The sequence below is a fragment of the Oryx dammah genome, unplaced genomic scaffold (genome assembly GCF_014754425.2).
Source record: "Oryx dammah isolate SB20612 unplaced genomic scaffold, SCBI_Odam_1.1 HiC_scaffold_3, whole genome shotgun sequence".
Lineage (NCBI taxonomy): Eukaryota > Metazoa > Chordata > Mammalia > Artiodactyla > Bovidae > Oryx > Oryx dammah.
Window position 1 is genome coordinate 295077 of NW_024070187.1, and position 12418 is coordinate 307494.

The 12418-nt window shown below is 42.3% G+C and overlaps 1 pseudogene; it reads right to left on the bottom strand.

Annotated features, from left to right (window-relative positions):
• Positions 1 to 201: 201 nt before the first annotated feature.
• Positions 202 to 9019, bottom strand: LOC120862256 (annotated as a pseudogene).
• Positions 9020 to 12418: the final 3399 nt, after the last annotated feature.

The following is a 12418-nucleotide window of genomic DNA, read 5'->3' on the forward strand; positions in this document are numbered from 1 at the left end:
AAGACAACATCTCAGTTAGTTCAGAGAAACTGCTCTGAAAAGGGAAGGGAGGAGTCAGAATGTATATGCATTTTGCAACAAAAACCAGGTAGTCAGAACATCAGAAGATTATTGGAAATTAAAGAAAACCAGAAAGCTCATGTTAATGAATTTAGGGCTTTGCTGCACGTGGGAAGAGGAAATAGTCTGGGCTCCTTGAAATCATTCCTTTGAGCTGCACCTTAACTTAGGGCCAGTACCTTGTTCTTTTCTATCCTGTGTTCCCTCAGGGTGCAGCTCTGTTTCAATCCAGAGTTCCTCAGGGCTCACCAGCCTGAGCGGGAGGTAGGGGTGCAGGAGCCTTGCTGATGGCTTGGTGGCCTCAGCATCCTCTGTCGGTCGACATGACAGATCACATTTTTCCTTCACGGAATAAAATGTTTTCAAAGTTATATTTAAACCACGAACATCTTGCTTTCTATCAGTTTCTGCTACTTTCTCTAAAGCAATCAATACACAGTATTTGTGCCTTAATTTAAATTACCCCTGGAAAAGGAAAATGGCAACCTACTCCAGTATTCTTGCCTGGAGAATCCCATGGACGGACGAGCTTGGTGGGCTACAGCCCACGGGTCGCAAAGAGTCAGACACGACTGAGCGATTTCACTTTACTTTAAATTACAGTGTCACTCTGCCATCTAGTGGATATGCCATTTTCATCACTTACTGCTGCTGCTGCTAAGTCGCTTCAGTCGTGTCTGACTCTGTGCGACCCCATAGACAGCAGCCCACCAGGCTCTCCAGTCCCTGAGAGTCTCCAGGCAAGAACACCGGAGTGGGTTGCCATTTCCTTCTCCAATGCATGAAAGTGAAAAGTGAAAGCGAAGTCGCTCAGTCATGTCCGACTCTTAGCGACTCGTGAACTGCAGCCTACCAGGCTCCTCCGTCCATGGGATTTTCCAGGCAAGAGTACTGGAGTGGGTTGCCATTGCATCACTTGTTAGGGAAAGACAAATTTATGCTCTTTGCTACTAATTTGCAGAGGGATTTTATGCTACTTGTGGCTCAGAAGGTAAAGAATCCATCTAGAATGTGAGAGATTCTGCGTTTGATTCCTGGATCAGGAAGATACCCTGGAGAAGGGAATGGCAACCCACTCCAGTATTCTTGCCACAGAATTCCAGCGGGCTACAGTCCACAGGGTTGCAAAGAGTCAACCATGACTGAGCAATTAGCACTTTATACTCTTAGATCCTATGAAAAAATTCTACCAATTACTATGTAATTTTGCTGAGAAATTACAGCAAAATGATTAGGCCACAAATAGATAATGTAGGGTCAAACTGGGAATGTTGGGGGAAAATAAAACCAACATTTCCTTCCCATTATGTCAAACTAGTACTTAAACTGTATATAAGCTTAAGGGGGGAAAATAACCTCTTGTGTAATAAGAAATAATACTGGACTGAGACTATCAGATTTACTTTAATTCTTTAATCTTTTCTGAAATGTGTGCCAGACTGGAAGCCCAGACCAGATCAAAGAAAGATAAATAAAACTGCCTGTGAGCACACTGAGTAACCCTAGACACCAGGGTGCCCGTGATGGCTTGCAATTCATACTTGCCATTCTCAGAAGTATCTACACATAAATACATGTGAGAAAAAAAGTGCAAGTTAGTTTCTCTGTTGTGTCTGACTCTTCATGACCCCATGGACTATAATAGCCCACCAGTCTCCTCCATTCATGTAATTCTCCAGGCAAGAATACTGGAGTGAGTAGCCATTCCCTTCTCCAGGGGATCTTCCCAATCTAAGGAGAGAAGCCAGGTCTCCTGCATTGCAGGTCAAATGTTCACCATCTGAGCCACTAAGGATCTATCTAACATTACATATTTACATGTCATACTAAATTTAGGAGGCTATTTTGAATTGAATTTCTTACTTTTTTAAAGTATGATTTACCTACATACTCTTATAGGAATGATCTCCTCAGTTATGTGCTGTGTTCAGTCAACAGTCGTGCCTGACTCTTTGCAACCCCATGGACTAGAGCCCACCAAGCTCCTCTGTCCATGGGAATTCTCCAGGCAAAAATACTGTAGTGAGTTGCCATTCCCTCCTCCAGGGGATCTTCCCAACCCAGGGATCAAATCTGAGTCTTCTGCATTGCAGGAGGATTCTTAACCATCTGAGCCACCAGGGAAGCCCCTCATCAGTTATAGACAAAGATTAGTAAAGTTTATATTGAACTCAATCCTTATGTGTTAAGGTGGTTAGAATGTACTACTTATAATAATATATTTTTTATCAGATGGAATAGTTAAATCAACCTGTCACAGATGTGTAAATTATGGATTTTGAGAATTATGCAGATAATTTTAAAACAGTATTTTGAGAACACCAAGAAAAAGTGATCTTAGTGAAAGCTGTAAGCCAATGTGAGGACCAGTCACAGAATATGGGAAATGTAGAGAGACATTGTGGAGTTTAATATCTTGTCTGCATTCTTCCTGAAGAGTCTCCCTCTTCCTTTTGTTTACATTAAAGTTTGTGTCTCTAGAGCCCTTTCTTATATACTTTTAGTGAAACTGGGAAACCCAGAGACTCCAAGTCATTCACACTAATCTGTTCATTGACACTGGAGAAAAGAAAGAAAATTATTTTATTCTTGTTGTTCTGAAATTAGTTTCCTGTGGCTTTTAAAAGTTAATTCATCTAAAATCAAATTTCTCTCCTCAGGACACAGAAAAAAGGTCAGTGTTTCTTTCCTATTGTAGCCTTGAAATATTTGAAGACAGTGTTAAAAGTCTCCTTTTGTTTTCCTTCTGTGTTCCAGATGTCTTCAGGCCTTTGATTGGTTTATCAGATGCTCTAGCTCCCATGTTACACCTCACTGTTTATTACTTCATGCTGCTGCTGCTGCTGCTGCTGCTGCTGCTGCTGCTAAGTCTCTTCAGTCGTGTCCTACTCTGTGCGACCCCATAGACAGCAGCCCACCAGGCTCCCCCGTCCCTGGGATTCTCCAGGCAAGAACACTGGAGTGGGTTGCCATTTCCTTCTCCAATACATGAAAGTGAAAAGTGAAAGTGAAGTCGCTCAGTCGTGTCCGACTCTTAGCGACCCCTTGAACTGCAGCCTACCAGGCTCCTCCGTCCGTGGGATTTTCCAGGCAAGAGTACTGGAGTGGGGTGCCGTTGCCTTCTCCCACTTTATACTGAAGGTGCCTACATAATTATTGCTAGTTTCCAGGAATCATTGACTAGTCTGCAGTGAGATACTGTCAAGAACATGATGTTTGTTTCTGAATCAAAATGAAAATGGGAGTTACTTCTTTCTGTTTACATCAAGTACTAATGCAACCACATTGACTGCAATGATTATAATATTAAAACTGAGTCAATTTCATTCTCATTGTCGACACCATTTTACAACCACAATCTCTTCATTACCATATACTTGTCCTGTGGGCATGGAACTCTATTTCAACTCTATTCAGCAATCGGTACTAATCTTAATTGCATTCTTTACACAATTTAGATTCTCTGGTCCTCTGATCATCTCTCATACTTTTTGTTGTTGTTCAATCTCGCAGTCACATAAGACTCTTTGCAACCCCATGTCCTGCAGCATGCCAGGCTTCCCTGTCCTTCACCATCTCCCAAAGTTTGCCCTGCATAAACTATACTTCTAATTGAAAAAAATTTGAACATTCAAACTCCTACCTTGGTTCATACTCTCTTCTCTGCTTAAAATGTCTTTTGTTTTTCTTTCTTATCCCTTCAATCTATCTTAACACTATAGTTTGACTCAAAGTTCAAAGTCCTATTGTGATTTTATTGATCAGCAAATATCTTGGTCATTTTTCAAGTATCTCAACATGTGAGGAACACTCTTAATATGCTTGACAAAAGCTTAATGAAAACTAAATAAGCAAAACACAAAAATATTATGCACAGTGGCAATGCAGAAAAGTGTAGTATTTTTTAAAGCAAATTATTATTTCTCTCACTACATTACAATTATACCATAATAATCCCATTGTTGAACTTCCCAGGTGGCGCTAGTGGTAAACAACCCAACTGCCAATCCGAGAGAGACAGGTTTGATCCCTGGGCTAGGGCGATACCCTGGAGGGGAGCACTGCAACCTACTCCAGAATTCTGTCTGGAGAATCCCATGGACAGAGGAGCCTGGCGGGCTTCAGTCCATACCCTCTCACAGAGTCAGACACCACTAAAGTGACTTAACACACACGCACCTAGTCACATTATCATAAGCCATAACTGAGAACAAGCTTGAGTCTCTGCATTGCCACTCAGAGGACATCTGCCTACTGATTTGGAATTAAAAGAGACAAGGAAAGACACTACACAATGACCAAGGGATCAATCCATGATGACATAACAATTGTAAATATATATGCACCCAACACAGGAACACTTCAATATATAAGACAAGTGCTAATATCTACAAAAAGGGAAATTGGCAGTAACACAATAATGGGGAACTTTAACACTCAAATTATACCAATGGATGGATCACCCAGGCAGAAAATTAATAAGGAAACCAATTCTTAAATGACACAATAGACCAGATAGATTTGGTCTATTTATAGGACATTCCATTTGAAAGAAGCAGAATACACTTTCATATCAAGTAAACATGGAACATTTTCCACAATAGATCATATCATGGATCACAAACCAAGACTTGGTAAATTTTTAAAAACTGAAATAGTAACAAATATCTGTTTCCAAAGACAATATGAGAAATCCATTACAAAATAAAGCTTTAAAAATCACAAACATATATGAAGGCTCAATAATATGTGACTAAACAACCAATGTCACTGAAGAAAACAAAGAGAAAATTAAAAAATACCTAGACACAAATGACAACAAAATCATGACAATCCAAAACCTAAGGTGCTCAGCAAAAACAGTTCTAAGAAGGAACCTTATTACAATACAATCTTACCTCAGGAAACAAGAAAAATCACAGATAAACAACCTTGCATTACACCTAAAGCAATTCATTTCAGTCATTCAGTCGTGTCCGACTCTGCAACCCCATGAACCACAGCACACCAGGCCTCCCTGTCCATCACCAACTCCCGGAGTCCACCCAAACCCATGTCCATCGAATCGGTGATGCCATCCAGCCATCTCATCCTCTGTCGTTCCCTTCTTCTCCTGCCCCCAATCCCTCCCAGCATCAGGGTCTTTTCAAATGAGGCAGCTCTTCTCATCAGGTGGTCAAAGTATTGGAGTTTCAGCTTCAACATCAGTCCTTCCAATGAACACCCAGGACTGATCTCCTTTAGGATGGACTGGTTGGATCTCCTTACAGTCCAAGGGACTCTCAACAGTCTTCTCCAGCACCACAGTTTAAAAGCATCAATTCTTCCGTGCTCAGCTTTCTTCACAGTCCAACTTTCACATCCATACATGACTACTGGAAAAACCATAGCCTTGACTAGACGGACCTTTGTTGGCAAAGTAATGTCTCTGCTTTTGAATATGCTATCTAGGTTGGTCGTAACTTTCCTTCCAAGGAGTAAGCGCCTTTTAATTTCATGGCTGCAATCACCATCTGCAGTGATTTTGGAGCCCAGAAAAATAAAGCCAACCACTGTGCCCACTGTTTCCCCATCTGTTTGTCATAAAGTCATGGGACCAGATACCAAGATCTTAGTTTTCTGAATGATGGGCTTTAAGCCAACTTTTTCACTCTCTTCTTTAGAAAAATAATAAACGAAACTTGAAGTTAATAGAAGGTACCAAAACATAAAGATCAGAGCATAAATAAATGAAAAATATAAAGAAAATAATAACAAAGATCAGTGAAACTAAAAGCTGGTTCTTTGAGAATATGAAGTTGATAAAACTTCAGTCAGACTCATCAAGAGAAGCAAAGAGAAGACGCAAGTCAATAAAATTAGAAATGAAAGACAAGAAGTAACAGCTGACGTTACAGATATTTTCCATCAGTCATCAATGATGTGTAAGAGGGATGTGCTATGGAAAGAAGAAGGAAAGTTAATGATGAGGACTGAAGTAGACAGCCTAGAATACATCAGTCTTTTGATATGCTGTTCACTATTTTTGTGGAATTTCAAGAATTTTCATGGAATTGAAGAGTATCTCCATGCTATTGCCACAATTTGGATTTGAATTGTGAATTTCCTAAAAACCACTCAGTTCTTTCAGTTATCCAATTCTAAACAAGGAAGCCTATTTTAATCAAATGTTGTCTGCTGCAATACTATTTTTGACTTCCATTTAATGGGCTTATTTATTTTTCTTTTTTTATATCATATTTATTAATTCCAATAAAATTGGCCAATATGTAGTTCAAATCAGTCTTTAGATGCTGTAATATACATCTGATGTTTGAATGGAGACAAATTAACTAGATTACATGTTTATTTACTGAACTATACTTGCCAATCCACTGATGCCCTGTTTGACTTAGACTTTAATTTTCAAACAATATTTTCAGTTAGGCTTCCTTTTATGAGCAACAGTTCCAAAATAGTTTTGTGAATTGATAAAATATGGTAGAAATAGAAACTTATACATCTTTTATATAAAATAAGAATTTTATGTTTGTAGCTTTTTCCACAATGAAAAGTTTTCCTAACATGCCATAATGTCTCACAAATACCCTTAAATTTTTTATCCCATGATGATTTTGTGGCTCAATTATTACTAAACAGCTTAGTTCATTAATGTCTACTACTAGTATCAGCTTAAATTCATTAGTATAGAATCTATAAGATGTACTATAAAATATAAAAAGCCTGAGTTCTGAAAGATCTCTAAGTAAAGCTTTGATTTACTTTATGAAAAAACCTTTAAGACATTGCATAATGTTTTAGAGAGACTGAAATAATGTTTGAATGAAAAATGAACAAAAATTAGCATAATTAGAAAAGTCAAAAGGTTTTTCAAAAATTGTAAGTGCCATATATAAACCCTGCCCACATACTAAGCATCATATCTGAAGAAACCTGCAATATTTCTTAGCAGTGAAGCTGCGCTTAGTCAGTCAGTCATGTCTGACTCCTTGTGACCCCATGGATTGTAGCCCACAAGACTCTTCTCTCTATAGGGATTCTCCAGGCAAGAATACTGGAGTGGGTTGCCATTTCCTCTTCCAGTCTTAACAATGGAGTTTAATATAAATAATTATTCACTTAGGAACTTGAGAAAATTGTTTCTCATGTGTCATGCCATATAATTTTAATTACACAATTATTACATGTGCATGGTTGTGTGTGCATATGCATAATACAAATATTTTAAAATGTAGTTTAGCTTTCAATTTTACTAAGGCCTCTTTTACATCCTTGTTCCATAGGCTAAATATCAGAGGATTTAGCAAGGGAATCACAAGGGTGTAAAACAAAGAGGTCATTTTGTCTTCATCTAGAGAGTAGGATGAACTTGGCCTGAAATACATAAAGAGCATAGCTCCCTGGAAAATTGACACTGCAGTTAAGTGGAAGGTGCAGGTGGTAAAAGCTTTGACTCTCCACTCAGCAGAGTGGATCTTCATGACTGGAAAGATGAGATAAAAATAAGAGCAAGGACTCCTGAAATAGTACTCAGTTCAATAGAACCCAAAGCAGTGAATATCACTAACTCATTGACCTCTGTATCTTAGCAGAACAGAAAAAAAAAAGTGAAGGTAAATCACAGAAAAAATGGTTAATTACATTTGACCCACAGAAACATAAATGGAATGCTAATGCTGTGTGTATCAGAGCATCTGCCACCCCCACCAGGGAAACTCTAGCCATGAGCAGGAAGCACAGCCTGCTGGACATGCTGACCGCATAGAGGAAGGGGATGCTGATGGCCTTGTACTGGTCACAGGCCATCACTGCCAGCAGGAGACACTCAGAATTGGCAAAGATACAAAAGACCAAGAATTACAGAGCACAGCCATGGAAAGAGATTGACTTGTCCTTGGCAAGTAGGGAGAAATATCAATAACCTCAGATATGCAGATGACACCACCCTTATGGCAGAAAGTGAAGAAGAACTAAATAGCCTCTTGAGGAAAGTGAAAGAAGAGAGTGAAAAAATTGGCTTAAAGCTCAACATTCAGAAAACTAAGATCATGACATCTGGCCCCATCACTTCATGGCAAATAGATAGGGAAACAGAGGTAACAGTGGCTGACTTTATTTTGGGGGGTTCCAAAATCACTGCAGACGGTGACTACAGCCAAGAAATTAAAAAACGCTTGCTCCTTGGAAGAAAAACTATGACCAATCTAGACAGCATATTAAAAAGCAGAGACATTATTTTGCCAACAAAGGTCCATCTAGTCAAGGCTATGGTTTTTCCAGTAGTCATGTATGGATGTGAGAGTTGGATTATAAAGAAATCTGAGCACCAAAGAATTGATGCTTTTGACTGTGGTGTTGGAGAAGACTCTTAAGAGTCCCTTGGACTGAAAGGAGATCCAATCAGCCCGTCCTAAAGGAGATCAGTCCTGAGTGTTCATGGAAGGACTGATGCTAAAGCTGAAAATCCAATACTTTGGCCACATGATGTGAAGAACTGACTCATTGGAAAAGACTCTGATGCTGGGAAAGATTGAAGGCCAGAGGAGAAGGGGAAGACAGAGGATGAGATGGCTGGATGGTACCACTGACTCGATGGTCATATCTTTGGGAGTTGATGATGGACAGGGAGGCCTGGTGTGCTGCAGTCCATGGGGTCTCAAAGAGTCAGACATGACTGAGTGACTGAACTGAATTGAACTGGAAAATAGGTCCACCAGCATCTTTGGGCCAATGGCTGTGGAATAGCAGGGGTCAGAGGAGGAGAGGTGACTGAGGAAAAAGCACAAGGGTATATACAGTTGGGGATCCATCCTAATTAAAATAATCATTCTAAGTTTTGTCAGAATGTTAATGAGATAAACAACAAAAACATGATAAACAGGGTTACTTTATACCCAGACTTATCAGTAATTCCCCTAAATATGAATTCAGTTAAGGATGAGCAATTTTCTCTTTCCATTCTTTGGTGTTATTGTTTAAAGTTTTAAAGTAACATAAGACAAGATTCTCACAACTAGAGTGAAGCTATGAAAACTAGTGAGGAGACCCAAATGTCACAAATAGAGAGAACATCCTCACCACAGAGAACTCCCAGAGGAGGCAAGACAGCAACTAGAAAGGAGCCACGAGTCCCCTCCTGAACTTGAGAGGAGGCTTATGACATAACTCAAGAGAACCCCATGGCCACAACGAGAGAGGAGCCCACCTGACAATACTGGAGAGTGACCCACCACCAACAACTGGAGAAGGATCAAGAGGGTCCCCTCCACCACCAAATAGAGACGTACCACCTGTGCCAGTAGAGTAGAACCCACACCACCATCAGAGAAGAGTAATCTCTGCACAAGTATAGAGCAGCCCTTTGAACATCACCACTTGAGAGGAGCATTCCCATACAACGCAATTACACAGAAGCTTCCTTCCTCAACTAGAGAAGAGGCTCGGATGCCACAACTAAAGAGGAGGGGCTGTGCCAAAATTAGAGAGCAGGCTTGCAAATATCACACCTGGAAAGAGTGTCTGTGCACATTGCTACCAGAAAGGAAAGCCCCTCCACAATTTGAGAGGAACACTCCACTGAAACTCTAGAGGTGCCGGTCACACACCATAACTAGAGAAGAGACCCCTAAAAAAACTCGAGAGGATACTGCACACCAAACTATAGAGGAGCTCATCCAACACAAGTAAGAGTGTACCCCCTACACCAACTAGGGAGGAACACTATGCCACAGGTTGTTTAGCCATCCACACATCACAACTAAACAGAAGCCACCCTAAACATTGCTACTAGAGAAGAGCCACACCATCACACTACCACAACTAAAAGGAGCCCCCACTGCCACAACTAGAGAAGAGTCTTCAAACAACAGCTAGATAATATCCATCCCACCACAAATAAAGAGTGGACCCTCACTGCAACTAGAGTGGAGCTTTATGCCACAACTAGAGAGTAGCCTCCAGCACATTGCAACTAGAGAGGGGCCAGACTGCACATCACTACTAGAGAGGGTCTGCCCCACTGCAGCTTGGGAGGAGGCTCCACCATAAGTCTAAGGAACCTCGAGTCAGCTGCTACTACTCAAGAGGCAATATGACAGGAGGCCTAGGCTGGAAGAATAAAAGGCGCCTCTGGCCAATGTGACGGAGGGACTCCCTGGTCAAAACTTAAGCAGATTCTCCCAGATAAACTAGAGTGGTGTCCCCCAGGATATCACACCTAGACCTTCTGCCTCCAATGCAGATGAACTCCATGAAGTAAGTCGAGTGGAGTCCCTCACACCTAGAGCAGCAATCCCATTAATATTGGTGAGGAACCCCTAGTACCAAAAGTAGAGAGGATCTCCCCCATGGAGATGGCCACACCCCAGCCAGAGAGGACACAGCCCTGAAACTGGAGAGGAGCCCACCACCACAACTCAAGAGGAGCCTGCTGGACATGACACATAGATAGGAGCCCCTCTGCTGCTAAAAGAGATGAACCTCACATCAGAAGCAGAAAAGAGCTTGGACACTGCAACTAGAGAGAATCGAAACCATCACAACTACAGAGTTGACCCTGACCAGAATAATAGGGAAGTATGATGTCAAAACTAGCGAGTAGCCATCCAACATTGCAGCAAGACAGGAGCCACCCTGCACATCCCTGCTAGAGACAAGTCGCGCCAAGAGAACTCAAGAGGAGGCCCCAATGCAAGTCAAGAGGAAGTCTGAGTAACCCCCAAGTTGAGAGAAACCCCAAGTTCACTGCCATGGCTATAGTGGAACCATAGGTCCCGCACTGCAACTCAAGAAGAACACTGATTTCTCATTGCAACTCTAGAGTACCTCTGAGTCCTTGCTGAGACTCAAGAGGAACCCCAAGTTTCCCCCTGCAATTCGAGAGGAGGCCCAACTTCCCAGCTGTAACTTGAGAGGAAACGTGAGATCCCCGACACAACTCAAGAGGAACCCCGAGTTACCTGCCTCAACTTGCAAGGAGGCCTGACTCCTCTGTTGCAACCTGAGAGAACCCTAAGTATCCCACCACAACTCAAGAAGTACCCTGACTTCACCACCTCAACACAACATGAGGCCCAATTCACCTGCAGTGACACAAGAGGAACCCCAAGTTTTCCATCACAACACAAGTAGAGATACTAGCCCTTTGATGCAACTCCAGAGGATTCCCAAGAGGAGCTTGCTGCTGCTGGTGCTGCTGCTAAATCACTTCAGTAGTGTCTGACTCTGTGTGAACACATAGACGGCAGCCCACCAGGCTCTCCCATCCCTGGGATTCTCCAGGCAAGAACACTGGAGTGGGTTTCCATTTCCTTCTCCAATGCATGAAAGTGAAAAGTGAAAGTGAAGTCTCTCAGTCGTGTCCAACTCTTGGCGACCCCATGGACTGTAACCCACCAGGCTCCTCCATCCATGGGATTTTCCAAGCAAGAGTATTGGAGTGGGGTGCCACTGCTTTCTCCACAAGAGAAGCTTACCTCACCACAATTAGAAAGGAGCATTCTACCACCACAAGAGAGAAAGCCTCAGACAAGAACTAAGCAGGAGGCACACCCTGCCACAAATAGATAGGAGTTTCCTGCACATAGCAACTAGAAAAAGTGCCCCTTCTGATTACAACCATAGAAGAGTCACCCAACTCCCAATCTGAGAAGAGCACTCTACCACATCTAGAGAGCAGCCCAATTACCACAATTAAAGAGGAGTTCCCCTACCACAACTAGAGAGGTGGCTGCAAACAACAACTAAAGACGACCCGACCCACAGCAAATAAAGAGTGCACCCCCACTGCAATTAAAGTGGACCCATGCTGCATCTAGAGTGTAGCCTCCCACAAATTGCACTTAGACAGGGACGAGCCTGCACATCTCCACTAGAGAGGATCTGTCCCACTGCAGCTCCAGAGGAGTCTTCACCACAATTCTAAAGGAACCCCGAGTCACATGCTGCAACTCAGGAGGCACCTCAGGTTCCCCGCTGAAATTTCACAGGATCCCTAGGCTGTAACAAGAAAAGGGGCCACTGGATCAAATGACAGAGTGGCTCCCGGGCCAAAACTGAAGCAGATTCCCCAGGCACAACTGGAGTGGTGTCCCCCAGGATATCACACTGAGAGAGAAGACCTTCTGCCTCCAATGGAGATGAGCTCCCTAAAGGAAGTCTAGTTGAGGCCCTCACAACTAGAGAACAGCAATCCCACTAACATTAGTGAGGAACATATAGAGCCAAAAGTAGAGAGGACCTCCCCTGTGGAGACAAGCACACCCCAACCGGAGAGGACACAGCCTTGCCCCTCAGGATGAGCCCTCCACCACAACTTGAGAGGAGGCCACTGGACATCACATCGAGAGAAGAACCCCTG